Raw genomic sequence first — 18,030 nt, 5'->3', positions numbered from 1 at the left:
ATGACAAAAAGAGAAACCAAGAAATCAATGCTGAGAAATGCTGGCTCAGCTTTGGTATCGGCGTAGGAGGAGGCTGAGGTGGGTGAGGGGTGTGGTCTACAGATGAATCAGTGGGAACCACCACACCTGATATCAGAATAGAATGAATAACACATCTACCGTCAGTCATCCTGTGGGAATTAAACTCACAAACCCCCATGTTACTACTCTCAATCGTCAAACCAGTGATTCAAGTACAATCACTATATCTAACCTGCTGTTATGATGTAAACGCAAATTTAAAGTAAAGTAAATAAAGTAGTAGTAGCTAACTCATCTCGTCAGTTAGCAAAACACGGATGCTGTTTATGAACTCTACATAATAATGTTTGAGGGGCAACAGGATATACAGTAGTAAGATACATGTTATGCAACTGAAAGGGGCACAGATGTGGTTTCCACAGTGGTGTCAATTTCTTTTCCAACTCTTTCTCTTGACTAATATGTGGGGGTCAATCAAAATGGTTAGGGTTCATCCTCCGGGCAGCATGAATGCGCTCAGTAAGTTTCATGGCAATCCGCCCATTCGATTTGGACATAATCTTGTGTGAAAGTGTGCATTTTGACCAAAGGGTGGCGCTAGAGGAAATGCCATGGGTTTTGCACACCAAAGGAACAACTGCACTTCAAAAGGGACACTTCATTAAAAATACATCTGGATTCCATCGCTTTTGGAAAGAAATCCCCTTTAAAGTGGTATTTTGATTTAGCAGACCTTTCTATTTGTTACAATCTCCTCCTGTTGAGTCCTGTGACTCAGTATTATCGGCTGTAGGTACCCATAGTGATGAAATCATTTCCACTTTTTAAAGCCTTTGAAACCACGTCATTGATGACGTAAATCTGCCTGTCTGCAATTATCAATAACATGCTTCCACTGAGACCTCTTTCAGAGTCCCTTTTATGTCTAGTTGAGTTTAATTCCACAGCTATAGAAGACACAGTAGAAACTAGAAAGACAAGGCAAACATAATAAAACAAGAAAGAAATGACAAGTCATATTCAACCAGGCAACATTGAATATGCGACGCTAAACGCTAATAATGTTTTTGTCTCCGCCAGGCCGAAGGCATGGTGGAGAGTATGTTTTCGTTCCCGTCACGCTGTGTGTCCCCCCCCCCAGCCAAGCTAACATTGGTCAAGCTTCACGTGACACGTGACAATATGTTGTCACCAATGCTTTTGATTGGCTAGCGAGACGCATGACGAAATAAAATCCTATAAATAGGTGTGTCACTTCCAAAAAACATTTTATGTTTTTGGAAGTGAGGTAACATTGGTCAAGCTAACGGGATCAAGCTAACATTGGTCAAGTGACACGTGACAATATGTAATATATATAAATAGGTAAGACAGGATTAATCAGGAACAGTACTTTCCAGTACAAACAGAGATCACAGCTGAGATCACACAATGCAACTAACTCTCATTACGCAAACTGAAGAAGCAGGAAATCATCGTCTGAAACCTCATGAAGAAGCAAAGGCGCAACGCCGACAACAGAAGGCCAAAGCTAAGAAACAGAGACAAAAAGCACTTGAATCCCTAAATGACAAAAAACGAAGACGAGCCACAAATGCTGACAACATGACACAGCAAAGATTGCTACATTCTCTGGAAGTAAAAGTACAAGAGTCTGTAAAGAACATCGAAAGGAAAAGAAGGCACTGGTCACAGTATTCAATAGATGAAAGACAACATCAACGAGCACATTACACCAGTAAGAGGAGACGCTACAGATCACTTAAAGAACTAGAAGACGTTCAAGTTGATGAAGCTGGTACCGCATTCTTAAAGAAGATGTCAGAAAGTGGACCCAAGGCCGAAGTCTCGAAGGCATGGTGGAGAGTATGTTTTCACTTTGTCCGTCCGTGTGTGTGTGTGTCCGTCTTGTGAACACCTAACATTGGTCAAGCTTCACGTGACATCACAATATGTAATATAAATAGGTAAGACAGAATTAATCAGGAACAGTTTTACCACCTCGCCTGGCGGAGACCCGTGCTCCGAGGAGCACATTTTTGGGGCGGTGTAGCCGCCCCCTATAAGTGAGTTTTGGACACCGACCAAAAAATTTGTGTACCCCCTAACCCTTCCATTGTTAATGCAAATCGATACTTTTTTCATATCAGCCAATCACATTACAGCTAGTGTCATCACCACTAACTGTAATGTGATTGGCTGACTTTGCAAATTCAGGACTGTGATTGGCTAGCGAAACACATGACACATGTGCAGCACTATGAATAGCAGTATGGACTTTAAAAAAAGTCATTTATCCTTTTTTTTAAAGTGAGTCATGTTGTGATGACCACACACCGCCCACTTCACACTGGGTGTGATTTTTTATATAAGTGGTGGCAACATTTTTAGACACCACACGGGTCTTCCCAACAATAGCGAAGATTAAAGTCAGGGTGAACATGGCCAATAATAACTTAATAATAGCCAAACTAGGTCTAATGAAGCACGCTAGCAAAACGGGGAAGTGTCCCCATTGGCTTTAAAGGAGTGAAGGACAGCCAGGATAGCCAATGATTGAAAACATGTCGAACATGATGCACATTTTTAGGATGACAATTTTTAGGTCTGATTAGGTCTGACTGTTTATAGACTCAGGCGCTCTTCGAGCACCTGGTAATAACAGAAAACCTGGCAGTGAAATAGAAAAATGAGGTGACATGTGCAGGTGAAGTGCAAACAAACCCGAGGGCATTTAACGTCTGAAGAACACTCCAGTCTCTGATGTTATCTGCAAGCAAGATCCTGAGCTATTAAATTAACACTCAGGATCTGACACCCCCACTACTGTTCTCATCACCATCCCTCTCTGTCACTCCCTCCCTCTACCTCTCAACACTCCTTCTCTCACCCTCTTCTATCATCACTCCATCACTGGCCGTTACCTCACCCCTCACTCCTTCCCTCTCCACACCCCCAGGGATTCTAAACCTCTGGACCAGGGCCAAGAGGTGGGCCGTGAGGATATTGCAAGTGCGCCCTCAAATAAATGGCAAAACACTAAGATTTTAATTGCAATATAACAATGGCATAGCGGTTAAGGCGCATACCACATATAGGCTCTAGTCTAATGCAGCCTGACAGCGAGTTGCAGGTTCAACTCCCGTGCCCAATGACCTTCGCTGTGTGTCACTACCCGTCTGTCTCTCCCTGTCTCGCTTTACTGTATACTAGTATCAATAAAGGCAGAAAAGCCAAAAAAAAAACATTACTATGGTAATAAAAAAAAATCATGGTTAAAAATATTTTTAATTGTGATACCTAATTATGTTAGTTCCAATGATCCAAGCCGAAACACAATCGATTGACTGATCATTAAAATAAACATGCTCTGAAAATAAATCTCATGTGTTCGCAGCCCACCCATCTGACCACTTAACACAGTTGCCGTGTTAAGTGGTCAAATGGGTGGGTTGCGAACTCCACCTACACAATTTGCTCCCCCCTCCCTCTCCTCATCGACTCCCTGCACCCCCACCGTACTCCATCACCCACTCTCTCTTCCATCCCTTCTTTCCTCCATGACACCCATGGCTCCAATCTCCCAGGCTCCCCCCCATCTGGAGTCTTGGCCACTGTCCGTCTGTCTTCTATGGGGGGGGTCTGGTGTCTAAGCAGTGAGTCACGGTGACCAGAGGAACTGACTCAGACCTCCGTTAGCCACAACACCATTAGTTGCAGGTCGCAGACAGGGCCCACTATTGTGTTACCCTGCTGGGGTAGACGCTCATGCTTGGGGCAAGACGAGGCAAGCATTTTTTTCTCTCAGAGAACGGTAGACAGAGAGAGGTGATCCTGTATGTATGTGTATGTGTATCCCTGTCTTTTATGATTTATGCACGCCTGGGGGAGTAAGTGTCTGTGTTTTCTTTATTTTTTGTAAAGATCATTTTTGTATAATTGAGTGCACTCAGTGCAGAGAGAATTAAGAGAGTCATGTGCAATACATGACAGGAGTTTTGTCCTTGCTACTTACAAGGAGCCATTGAAGCCAGATTTATACTTTGTTGTACAACGTGTTGCATACCGAAAAGACAATATAGCTTGATACACAAGCTCACAATGAATCACATCCACACAACGCATTGAGCTTGTAGATCTGCTACTTTCCATGTGCAACACCATTGTACGAGGGAGCATAAATTAATCATGCAGGCACCCCCTGTGTGTGTTTTCAATGATTTGTGCATTACTTTGTGGCAGATCACTCTATGAGTTGTGACTTGTGAGGTAATGTGTGTGTGTGTGTGTGTGTGTGTGTGTGTGTGTGTGTGTGTGTGTGTGTGTGTGTGTGTCCTCTGATTCATGTATGACCACCAGAGTTGATGCGTTGCAGGTGGGCCTCTGTGTCCATTCAGTCGTCAGTGTTTTGCGGAGGAGTCAGTCAGACTTGAATCCAAGACCTCACACGGTGCTTTCCCACCATTTATTTTAACCACAAAGTTAAATCCTGAGTGCTAATTTATCTCTGTGCATCATTTGTCATTTTTCTCAGCCTACATACAATCAAATATCAAATAATTAACTTAGAAAGAATTGTCAAAGCAAGTTGCATTGCATCATTGACGCGTTATTATGAATCCCACGCCGCGTCCTGGATTTAGACCCGCCTTACGTGTCTGATTGGCTCCCCGGCAGGCATAGTTTTACTGAGGTTAGGGTTAGGGTTAGGGTTAGGTTTAGGCATAGTCTTACTGAGGTTAGGGTTAGGGTTAGGGTTAGGTTTAGGCATAGTTTTACTGAGGTTAGGGTTAGGGTTAAGGTTAGGTATAGGCATAGTAGCAAAAACGAGAACTGTCAATCACAGCGACTACTGACCAATCACAGCGCCCGCTCAGCGGGTTTGCCACGACGCGGTGTGGGAATCATAATAACGCCCCATGCGTAGGGAGCAACAGAAGCTTTAGGTCAGGTCAATAAATATTCATGTGACAGGCACCGGATTTCTATCAATGAACACAGTCAGACCTCTCTCATAAAACCTCAGTCAGATAAAGAGGCAAAAGTACATAGGTTTACAGTATTTATATACAGACAGACAGACAGACAGTGACACACACACACGTCAAATTAGCCAAATTCAATTCAGACTCACAGCTGTGTCCATGTCTTCAGAGTTAATAGTCTACTGTGTGAACTAAATCCTCACTCTTTCCCACTGCAATCTTCCTTGGTCTCTCACATACGCCAATCAATATGGCCAGCTGACACCCAGCAACCAGTCAATACCTCAACCCTCCCCAGGAGGTGTGGTTTCAGAGAAAGTGACAGCGGATTATTGGAAAATTCTTCTGCTGTTGAGTACTTGCTTGAGGGTAGAAACACAAGGAATACAATATATAGGCCTACCGATACTGTGAATACTCAACATTCTACATTGTCTTTTCAACATGCTGTGTGTTTTATATCTTCTGTTATAGTTATATACTTTACTATTATATTTTACTTGTTTTAAAAAATCTATATTAAATTCATATATTAATTCATATAGCTGAAATGATCCAATTTACTTTTAGGAATTAATATGGCTTTGTTAATCTTGGACTGGTTATTGGTCTGGGAAATAGTGCCCTCTTGTGGTGTATATGTTGAAGTGCACCCACTCCGATCCTCTGCCTGTTCTTTATACAAGGCTTCTTGTATTATGTTGAGAGACATATTAGTGGGTACTGGGTATTACACTTGAAATTCATAATACAATTACTGACATGACATAAGTTACTCAATAACATTAAATCATTAAAATGTAAATCATGGCATCATGTTAAAGGTAAGAGGGCCAGAGGGTTGTTAGAGTGAATCCCTGTGCTGGTGGGTAAATTAAATGATTAAGCCTCCCCCACAGACCTCTCAACTACTTACATTAATACACCTTTGTGTGCAACTATTTGCTCCTGTGCAGTTGCTGGGACAAGGTCGGAATAAGCGCTATGAAGTTAACCCTAGTCAACAAAGAGGTCAAGGAATTTCAATGCTATAAAGAAAACAAGGATGTGCTCCAGAGAAACTAGGATGACAGGGAGACAAAACAGTATGTGTTTAGCAGAGCTATTTCCAGGCTAAATTAAGTTTATTTGAAACCACAAACAACACTGTGCCGTCAAACAAGAAATAATTACAGTGATTGAAAAACCTGATGCTCCTGCTATAGCAATACAGGGGATGGCTAGTCATAGAATGCTTGTAAGTCTCCACTAGGTGGCAGTGTGAACTCGTGTATAGACCCCTTAACAGACGACGTCATACTGGCTGCGTGCAGCCAGTATGCGCGCAACGAAACCCATTATATCAGGTCTCGTTAGGACGCGTCTCACTAGCCAACACACACAAGAGGGGGTTGGGGTGTGCTGAAACCAGTGCACCCCGAAACAGGTTGGGAATTGATTGCGTGAAACAATCACCTGTGCGTCCAGGCTCAATGTTAGTAAACAAATAATTGGTCTACAGTGGTAACAGAGTCAGTCTGTTGCTGTGGCGATGAAAATCCGTAAGTGATCTTCTTTACTGTGAAGGGAGTCTGTTAACAGACCAGTAAAGTTAATGCACTGGTGGATTTTGTAATATTTGTTTTTATTATTATTATTATATTCCGTTTGATTCATTGTTTGGTCAAACGCTATTCACTACTAGGTCTACTTAAACACGCAATTTCAAAACGCACCCAGCTGCAGTCTCGCAGACGAGGGTGGTTGCAGTGCTCCCATAGATAGGGTGCTCCTCCACGTTCCTGCTATTATACAGGGGATGGCTTGTAATGTAAAAACGTTTCCACTTGGTGGCAGTGTAACCTCGTATATTGCAGTGATGACAGTGACAGACTCCCCTCACAGTAAAGATAACGCTAAACATGACACTTCTCTCTTTTTTACATGTATTATTATAATTACATTCCATTTGATTCATAATGACATAATTGCTCCTTGTGAGTTCAAGGACTGGGGTTTGTTTGAATCTAACCCCCGTCTTGTCTCGCATGTTTCTCCTCTCTAAATCTCCCTAAAACTGTCCTACTGTAAAGCATAAAATACCAAAAAATCTAAACATAATTTGATCATTTGTAAAATGTAAGAGATTAGATTTTCAAGCACTGTACCAAGTTAACTTTTTATGTTGGCAATGTAGTAGGAATGTCTGCTCAGTCTCTGATTGCAGACACTGAAAGAGTGTCAGTTAGCTACAATATACTGTAAATATGTCAATTTACCCCAAAAAAGGGAACAGTGACTCAAATTATTTTCAAATATTGTCATAAAGATACTGTTCTATTAGGCCAAGAATTCAACTTGCAACTGTCAAATGAAAACAAATGATTTTTCTTTGTGTGTGTGTGTGTGTGTGTGTGTGTGTGTGTGTGTGTGTGTGTGTGTGTGTGTGTGTGTGTGTGTGTGTGTGTGTGTGTGTGTGTGTGTGTGTGTGTTTTCCCTGAACGTGAGTTTCAGAGCCATCACCACCACATCCTCTGCTGTGATGGCAATGGTGGTAGAGTTTTACTGGAAACCAGTATCTCTGACTAAAAACGAGGCTGGCGTATACGGCAACCTCTCATAGAGACGTTAGGAGCCGTTGTCCGTTGTTAGTTACCCAATTTGCTGCACAGGGTGAAACGTTCTATAACCTGTTCAAGCAACCCAGCAACCACTCTGAAAATCTGTCTCACATCCTCCATTGCGCCACCTGCTACACAGTAAAATCCTCAGTACTATCCATTTGTAGCTAACTCTGAGACTGCACAATTGTGATAATATTAGTAATTTTATTTAAGTAAGGACGCAATCCCTTTCAAAGTCCCCTGCCATAGAACTAAACCTGCCTAGGAACCAGTGGTTTGGACACAGACCCAGTTTGTCTGACTAGAAAGTGTCTTGAATGGGAGCACTCTGGCAGGGTAGGCTACTATTACTGTGAGACAGGGAGACAGAAGGGTGGTTAACTGGTGCCTAACTACAGCACTTTAGAATACTTCTATCACAGCCTTCAGAACCAAAGCTTTGCAACATAAGTAAAGGCCTGGATCTCGTCTATTCTTGGTGAGATGCCCACATTCCTTGTCTACATAGAGTAGGTCCCCTCGGGACATGTAGCGTGTACAAAAAAAGATTCATTTACTAAAATGACTTTTTTAGCTGAAGCATCTTTTTGTGGCTTTATGCCTGCATCTGAGTTTACATTCTCATTTGCCACCAGTGCGCTAGAAGCACAGTAGTGTTGACTCATTTAGTTCTAACCACGCTGAGATCCATTCAAGTCAGGTTCTTCTTTAATGTTCAATAGCTGAAAAACTGTATGGCAAACCATATGGGTTGCCATACATCCGCCCTGTAAAGAAACAACTATAAAGCGAATGGCTGTGTCATTAACACATTAATGAGGTTCAAATTGAATTGTATTTTCTGTGTATATTTGTATTGGTTGAATTGGAATTGCCTTAACTCCAGTCCTGGTGTCGAACTATAGTGACCAGACAATGAAGTAGAACAAGTTTTCTGTCCATTCTATAAATATTCACCTTACAGTTCACTATATCGATCTATAGATATGCTCTTACTCTTATCTCAATACTTGTAATGTCATATCAGGGAACTGAAGCCTTTTCTGCAGTCACATTCCTTGCAAGGTGCTCTGAATAAGAACATTAACTGTTCTTATTCAAATCATGTCATGGAAAAGGGAAGAATAAATCGACACTGACAAAATCATGGTGATAAGACAAGAATGTTCCTCTTCATTATCTATCAGCCAGCCCATGTGGACACCAGTCCCCTTCTTATCGTCTTTCACTTTCTTTTTTAAACCTATGAAGGGTAAGTGTAGAATAGCCTTGTCCATGGATAGAATGCAGTCATACAAACATACGATATGTTGTACAATATAAAAAACTGTCTGCCCCTGACAACAGCCCTGTGCTGAGGTCCAATATGAGGGACGAGGACCCAAATGAGGACACCCAGTCTACCATGCTGGGTAAGACAGATTCGCACCCTCAAGCACACACACACACACACACACACACACACACACACACACACACACAGTATATATACATATAACATTATACTGTGTATAGAGAGTAAGTGTAAAATGAATCATGTTTTAGGAGACAATGGATTTCTTTCCTTCCTCACAGTATTGTATCACCATGTATGCCTCCAACGCCAAAAGGTATATTTACAACATACAAATGAATTATAGTGTTTGTGAATCAGATGAGACAATAAATTAATTACATGGCCGCCCATTTCCTGTGACTGTAATTACTGTGGTTCTAATATGACCAATCAGAGCCCAGTAGTGTGGGCAGTGGGCACCAAATTGCAACCACGGGGAGGATGAGTGTTCCTCCGTCACCACTAGGTCCTGTGACATCACAATGAGTCACTGAACTCAGTCAAAGTCTTATGGTAAATAGCATGTAAATACCATGTGCCTGTTTGGCTTTATGCTACTGTCAAAACAACCACAGAGCTCCAGTTCATTTGAATGAGCTACCTATGGCCTGTCCCTTTCTCTCTCTATTTGTAGAATAGACTCTACTATGTTGATTATGAGCTAGAGTAACACCTAATGGTAGCTGTTGCTATTGACCAACGACTGCATGAACAAATGGTAAATAACCCTGAGGACATTGTAGTGCAGGGCTGGGCAATATATCAATATTGTGATTTGAGACTAGATATAAGTGTTGTCTTTTCCTGGTTTTGATTAAGGCCACGCCACACCAATGCAACTCCTTGCAACATGCAACTACTTGCAACCATTATTCCCAATGGCAGTTGCAAGGAGTTGCATTGGTGTGGACTGGCATTAAAACTGTTTTGTTGCAAGGAGTTTACGACTAGTTGCATTGGTGCGGTTTGTCCGTAAGCCCTATTTTATAGCCAGGAATCCAGACTGATTCGCTCCGTTCAGTGGTAAAAAAGATATAATCCACTGAACGGAGTGAATCCAGGCTACCTATTTTATGCTTTCAAAACAATTAAAAAATAGGCAAACTACAAGCTAACAACATGTCGCATATAACGACAAAAATATTTATAAATTTGGTCAAAATTAGTCAGAGTGATTTTTGCCATATTGCCCAGGCATGTACACAAATAGTACTCACAGCATACACCCCACCTCTACATACATTGTCAAATCTGGATGGACCCACAATGCTCCATACTTTGCAGCGTACTCGCATAGAAACATCTAATTATGTATACTTCACATCATTTGCCTCCAGGAAAAAAAGAGCATGTCCTGTACTGCTGCTACTTCCTGGTTTGACGTCTGAGCTCATTTCCTTTCTAAATTTACATTACAGCCACATGATAAGTAGTCAAATTAAAATTGGTATCTACTTTGCACATACTGTATGTATTCAAGCAATGCCGACATTACCCTTCGCCATCAGTTGGTGCCACACATAGTCGAAGGTGCAATTGTGCATCCTTCCATGCAGAGGTGGTAGAGGTACTCCTTTACTTAAAGCTGCACTATGTAACTTTCCTCTTCTACGCCGGATTTGAACCCGGGTCTCCTGCCTAAGTGCTGACATTTTTACCAATGAGCTAATAGAGCGTGCCTGCTTGCTCGGGGGATAAATTTAATCTCGACCTTCAGGTCAATATTTGTGTCAAACCAGATATAGGATCGTGTCAAAGGTCATGTCTCACCTAGACACAGGATACAACCACCCCAATTGTATACATTATGTTGCATTAACATTTATTAACCTTCTTAAAAAAATAAAATTACATTTTAGTCATTAAAAGAAAAGTTACATTGTGCCGCTGTAAGTAAAAGTAATGTAAAAAAGATTTTCCTCCTAAGAGTGACCAGATAAACTATGGGTCGGGCCCCTCCAAAGAGTGAGTGAGTGACCAGATAAACTATGGGTCGGGCCCCTCAAAGAGTGACCAGATAAACTATGGGTCGGGCCCCTCAAAGAGTGACCAGATAAACTATGGGTCGGGCCCCTCTTGAAATGAAGCCATATGAGAAGTTTAGATGGAAAATGATTATATGTTGTAGTTGTTAACGTGCATCTGAAATAAGACCCCTGCTTTTTGTAAGATGTGAAATACCATTTTAAAAGGCTGTTATATTGTCCACTGTGTCAAATCATCGCCTGAAAAGTAACTAGTAAAGCTCTCAAATAAATGCAGTAGAGTAGGAAGTACAATAGTTCCCCCTTAAATGTAGTGCAGTGGCAGTAAAAAAGTAGCATAAAATGGAAATTGCACACTCAAGTAGTAAAAGTAGCCTACAATGTTTTACTTTAAAGTACATTGCTTGAGTACGCTAAATGTAGTTTCTTTCCATAATGATTTCTTTATGCATGTCAATCTTGCACAAAGGCAGAGTTCATACATAGTTCTCACTTCCTCTTAAGAAGCGTTTGAAGTGTGGACGCATACACATAGTCATGATAACAGATATCAGTGGATCTAACAACTGCAGCTAAATAAAGGTTAGATAGATAGACAGACACACACAGATGCACATATTCCCTCTTCCTTTCTCTCCCACACCTTAATGTTCTCTTCCTCTCTTTCACTCCAACACACATTCTCAATATTCATCTCATATCTGTGTTGGTTGCTGTACAGTTCTCTCCCCAGCCACATGAATGGAGGAAATAGGGGCAGGGAAATCCCAGGTCACTCATTATGAAACACAAATATGCATACACACAATGAAGTTCAGTCATAAATGTAGAGTAGGCCCGTAGGCTACATCGTTGGTCCGATGAGCAAAGAAATAGTGCTGAAGCAGATACTTCTCATCTCTCAGTTGCATATTGGCTCTAGAATGACTTATTCCCATCCAAGATCAGATCTCTCAATGACAGGGAAGATATGTTAAAAAGATACAATGACATTTCGATGTTATAGTCATTATACATACTATACTTTATATGGCGTCCCCAACAGCGTCAGCTGTAGCCGTGTGTGCACTAATAACAAAATTAATTAAGGCATCAGTGAACCTGCATGAATGAAATACATCTATGAATGTGTCAAAGCCACACTAAAACAAGCCTAGGCCATGGTCCCGATTCAGTTTTGAAGGTCTTATTGTAACAGCCAAGGCAGCCGAGGCAAGGCTAGCACCAGGATGCAGTGAGTGAGTTATGTTTGACATGACAGAACACACCCCCTTGGCTACAGGCAGTGGTGGAAAAAGTACTTAAATAAAAGTATCAATACTGCAATGTAGTCTGTCAGTCAAAACGTACTTGATCAAAGTACAAAAGTATTGGTATGAAAATGTACTTAAAGTACCATTATGCAGAATGTCCCATTTCAAGTTTCCAAAATGTATTAAAATCTTTTGATGCCATGCATTGTGAGCTTGTAGATCGGCTATTTTCAAATCACCTAAATGTATATATAGGGCTGAAGTGGGTAATGTATGTTTTGTAATAACAATCAAAATCTACAAAGTAACTAGTTACTCAAATTTCGTAAGTCAAATTTCAAATAATTGTAGTGGAGTAAAAAGTACAATAGTTGCCTTTGAGGTGTAAGTGGAGTAGAGGTAAAAGTAAAGAAAATTGGAAACACACCAATAAAGTAAACTACCTCAAAATTGTACTTAAGTACAGTACAGTACGTAAATATACTTAGTTACTTTAAACCAGGGGTTCGGGTTCCGCCCACACAGCATGACTCCTTTCAGGACAACGTCAATGTGACATTGACTTAATTCCCTGTACTGTACTGAACACACTGGGAACGACACGGCTTATTATAACTCTATGGGCACGACACGGGTTATTATAACTCTATGGGCACGAGTCGCACGACACGGGTTATTATAGTCTCAATACAAATATATATGTATGCATATGAATAACGACTTGCCAAATACAGTGGTGGAAAGTAAATGTACCCTACTGTACAAATTTGAGGATTTTTTACTTTACATTTTTCACAACTTACTTCTACTCCACTACATCTCATAGGCAAATATTGTACTTTTACTCCACTACAATTATTTGAAAACTTAAGTTAGTTACTTTGTAATTTAACACATTACCACAAAGCCCTATAGGCTACTTTGACTATTCAAAAATAGCCAATCTACAAGCTCAACACTGCTGGTAGATCTGCTGTTTTCAAAAGATTTTTATACATTTGAAAACTTGTATAAATGCTAATTTCTGCATAATGAGTACTTTTACTTTTGGTACTTTAAAGTACATTATGATTTTACTCAAGTATATTTTGAATTCCGGACTTTAGTATGCAGTATTGATACTTTTACTTAAATAAAAAATATGAGTACTTTTTCCACCACTGGCCAAATGTGTGCTGCTGCGCAAACGCGCTTCAGTTCAGTTGCGGTGTCGTCGTAACGTTAAGGAACCCGGAGGCGTCAGTGAAGTGTTAACTTGTGGTTCAAAGATCGCTACTTTAACCCCTAGTCATTCAATAACACCAAAAGAAAAAAACTTTCAAATACAAAAAGGAAGAGGAAGACGAAGCTACTATCTCTGGCTGACTGACACACCGCACACTTCCTTTTATCACGGCGCAAACCGCCCGCCCATTACGCACGAGTGTCTCTACAGCATAGCTCTGGTCCAAAGCGTTAGAAGGAGTTCTCCTTTATAAAATAAAATAAATACACTTTCGCCAATCACCAAAACAAAGACGGTTTGAAGATGTTGAAAGACTACTTTCATTAGTGGGAATTTCGGAGCCCCCCAAATCACGTCTAAAAGACACTTTTTGTCCAGAAAAGAAAATATTTCACCGGAAGGAAAAATCTGTTCAATAGAAAAAATCCATTGACCAGATCTGTAGGGGGCGCAGTGGAGTAACTAAAACACTTTTTCCTTCCGGTGAAATATTTTCTTTTCCGGCCAAAAAGTGTATTTTAGACGTGAGATGGGGGGCTCCGAGTGTTCCCACTAAATAAAGTAGACTTTCAACATCTTAAAACCGTCTTTGTTTTGGTGAGTAGCGAAAGCGTATTTTTTATTTGTACTAAAGACACGAGAGGCTGCGCAGCCTACGCTACCGGGGGTGTGCGGGCAACGGCTTGAAGGACAACTCCTTCTAACGCTATGGATCAGAGCTACTATCCTGTTACACCAAAGTTGCCAAACTAGTGAAAATAGCAGATCTACAAGCTCGCGACGCTTTGTGAGATTGTAGATCGGCTACGTTCACCACTTATTAAACATTTGTTTTCAAGTTTATGGCATTTCTGAGATTTTTGGCATTTATCTATGAAATTACTTTTGAAACATTTTGGATTTTTTTTTTTGGGGGGGGGGGTGTTTTAAATAGGCTAATTAAAAACTAAATCTAGGAAATGAAAACATAAATAAACGGGATATTTACTTGCGACCCATACAAATTGACCCACCGCGACCCAGAAATGGGTCCCGACCCACTGTTTGGGAACCACTGCTCTACTACAGCAGCCTGTCTCCAAACTGTTCCAACGTCTCTTCGCTCAAAGTCGCACAAATGCTGTTATTAACCTCTCTTTATCACAATTGTTCCACTGACTCGGCACTGTGAAAGTAATGCAAAACAAACTTAAAACACTTGGTCATGTTGCACACGATGCATGACCATCACATTTCCCCAATGTCAAACACTACGCTTCCTTATTTGGACCGGCAAAGAGATCTAACTGGTCTGACAGAGTAGCCTAGTGTGTTTTATGTTCATTCACAAAATAAAACAAATGCACACTTACCACAGCAGTGAGGCACAAACTTCAAGGTTTTCTTTTTCTAAACTCACCAGATCGAATTGCAATACACATACGGTGCAGATGTCACCTAAAACATTTCCTAACACTGCAAGTTTGCATTTCGACTAAAGTTCTTTTTAAAAGTTTTTCTACCCATAACTTTCTTGCAGATGGTTTGTCCTCTGCAGCCTGTAGCTCCACCATTCATTACTGTGAGTGGATGTCGCTATGCAGAGTTGCAGAGTAATACTTTTCATGTCCTTGGTCACACCCACCCAGCGAGCTGTCACTTTTTCCCTCCCTGTAATGTGCAGAGTGAATGAATGGGGTCCTCCATATGCCCAGATCAAGGCCAAAACTAACTGACATGCACATTATGCAAATCCCCTCGTCTCTCACACACAATGAATAATGGTGCAGTGTGTATACACATAACATGAATCCATATGAAAAATGGTTTAATTTAACAATATTAACCACTAAAACCCCATATGGGTAACCAGAGTCCCTCAGGGCTCAATACTAGTATTTTTTGTTTTGTTTTTCGTTATTGTGGGGAAAGCTTTCGCTAAAAATACAGCATTGCATCACGTTGTGAGCTTGTCGATCTGCTAATTTCAGCAAAAGCTTTCCCCACAATACAGATGCTGGGGTTTAAGTGGTTAACTAACTATGACTCTGAAAGTCTGACACATTTTCAATGGGCCACATCTAGCATGACAAATACTACCAAACAGACCGTTACAAAATTGTATTAGCAAATGCTTTCATATTTTATTCTACTTAACCAGAGTTGTGGTGTTTGAAATAGGGGAGGGGACAGTACACACTACAGAGTATTGGATAAAATAAATAATAAAGGACAGGAAAGTATAAATTGTAACATTTGGTATTTGTTTCTGGGATTTCCAACTAATCTGAAACTCTGCGAGTGGTCCTGGTGAAACAAACCTACCCACCTGGTACTCCAGGTGGTATACAACACATTTAGATTATTAAGAAGAACTGAACCATTTGAACCAGGTGTTTTGTAATCTGAGTTCCCAGAAGCTCTCGCATACAGGCCTGTCATTTTAAACAAGGTTGAACTGGTGTCATTGCTCACTTACAGCAGAGCACTCACTTTCACACATTTCTCAATAAATTGCACACAACAGTTCCCCGAAGGCTGGTAAGTGTTTCAGTAATTTTGAGGAAACCAATGGCCCGAACTGACCCCAGTCACAACCCTGGTGCAAGTAGAAATGTATCATTTCCTGTCCTATTGTGTATACATTTACATTATATCTGTGTGCACATGCAGACTACAGCATGTTTTCAAATGTAGGCAATTCATTCATCAATGCACATGACTTCATTCATGTACAGGAACAGGGAGGGGTCAGCAGGAATGTCAATGTGGGTGTCAAGTGTAAACCTCACATCATAGATGCGTTTAGATTACTTACACATCATACGTATAGGCTGCAGTTAGATTAGGATGGGCTCGAAAGTGAATACTTATCTGCTTGTTTCTGTGTGTGCACTGTCCACCACTGCATGAGAGAGCTGGCAACACAAGGGTGGTTGGAGAAGCAAGTTTGTGACCAGACTGTAATAAGTTTGTATCTGTACACCAACTGGGACTGGGTAGGTGAACAAAGACAATACTGTAGGTCCTCACTCAAGGAGGCGGAATTGCCCTTGAGCAACGTAGTGTTTCTATTGCAAGACTGCTCCAGCGCAGCTGCCTAGCCACAAACCATATAAGATGATGGTTGTCTAAATGTGTGTATGAGTACCTCTGCCTGCCCCCAGCAATTACTCCCTAAACAAGAGGTGCTCTTGTAGCCAACCGGTTTAAGAAAAGCATTTAGAAAACATGGGATGCATTGTAATGTTCAGTGCGTCAGAGCTAAGCCAGGATGTGAGAGAGCCTCAGCGTTACAAAGGTGTGTTCACACTGACATACTTAGAATGGCTCTTTTTATTGTGGAAACAAACGGTAAGGCTTCTCCCCGGAGGCCCTCTGATCTTCTTCCCACAGGCTGAACGCACGCACGCACGCACGCACACACACACACACACACACACACACACACACACACACACACACACACACACACACACACACACACACACACACACACACACACACACACACACACACACACACACACACAGCTGGAGACCATGGATGCAGTCAGCTGTTAGGTAAATACACACAAGCACTCACATACAGTACAAACAAACATGCATTTTCATTTACAAACAACTTATATATTATATAAAGTACACAACAACATACTTCGTTTACCGGGGTCCCCTAGGGCTCTATCCTTGACCCACTACTTTTTCTAGCTGATCTACAAACTAATCGTCCAGTACATCTGCTATCTTCGATGAATGTTCGCTTGGGATGCTAGGGTCCAAGTTAAAAACTAATTTACTCTCAGCCAGGATAAGAAACACAGGACTCACAACCAGAATACATCGTCATTATCAACACATCCACCAGGCTAATTTAGGGACATTACATGCTGGACTTTTTAACAGCCCCTTGGGGTTTTGGATCTGACCTGAACCAATTTAGCATTTTGCTCTAATCTTTGTGGAGGTTTTCACGGCGTGGCTATGTAGGAGGTGAGCTATCTAGAAATGGGTCTGTGTGTGTCGGGGGATAATATTGCCAACTGCTGGACCACACTGCCAGTGAGCAAAGGAATTGACAAATGCTTTATATTTTTTTAATTCTTAACTTTCATTTATAATAATGGAAGCAAATGTAGGTCGGATAGAACAGTCACAAAGTCTGAGATCCACATGAAGCCATGTCCTTGTTTGTGTTTCATGACTGTTTTTTAACAACTTATATGTTTTGTTGAGACCGGACGATGAAGACGGACAGAAAATCGAGGGTGGAGAATAGACATCTCAAAGCATCATAGTTATGTAAGCGGCACATCAACTAGACACACTACTGTACCACCCCATGAAGACGGCAATGATCATTCAGAACATGCAGTACAATTGTAAAAAGCCATGGTACCAAGACAGGGTTCTTTCTTGTGAAGATGGTATGGGCAGCTTTATCATTGTCAACAACAACTCTGGGCTGTGCCTCATATTTATTGTATCAACGTAATTACAGTAAAGCAGGCATGATTGCTATAATAATTGTTAGCGTTGGTTCCAACCTGCTGGTAGTACCAGATAGGTAGGATTTACTGCATTACGATAATAGACACTGCACTGCAAAACCCTGAGTGTTACATCAACTCTAACGGGTCCATT

The 18,030-nt window shown here is 41.1% G+C and overlaps 1 long non-coding RNA gene across 1 annotated transcript in view; it reads right to left on the bottom strand.

The window, feature by feature from the left end:
- LOC311059207 overlaps window positions 1-14,953 on the bottom strand; it is a 115,777-nt gene extending 100,824 nt beyond the window's left edge. The window contains exon 1 of the long non-coding RNA XR_014602138.1: window positions 14,761-14,953. This is a non-coding gene — a long non-coding RNA (uncharacterized lncRNA). The remainder of the gene's footprint in view (window positions 1-14,760) is intronic.
- Window positions 14,954-18,030: the final 3,077 nt, after the last annotated feature.

The sequence above is a fragment of the Gymnoscopelus microlampas genome, assembly GCF_963454915.1.
Source record: "Gymnoscopelus microlampas genome assembly, chromosome: 13".
Taxonomy (NCBI): Eukaryota; Metazoa; Chordata; class Actinopteri; order Myctophiformes; family Myctophidae; genus Gymnoscopelus; species Gymnoscopelus microlampas.
This window is presented reverse-complemented; position numbering and strand designations above follow the sequence as displayed.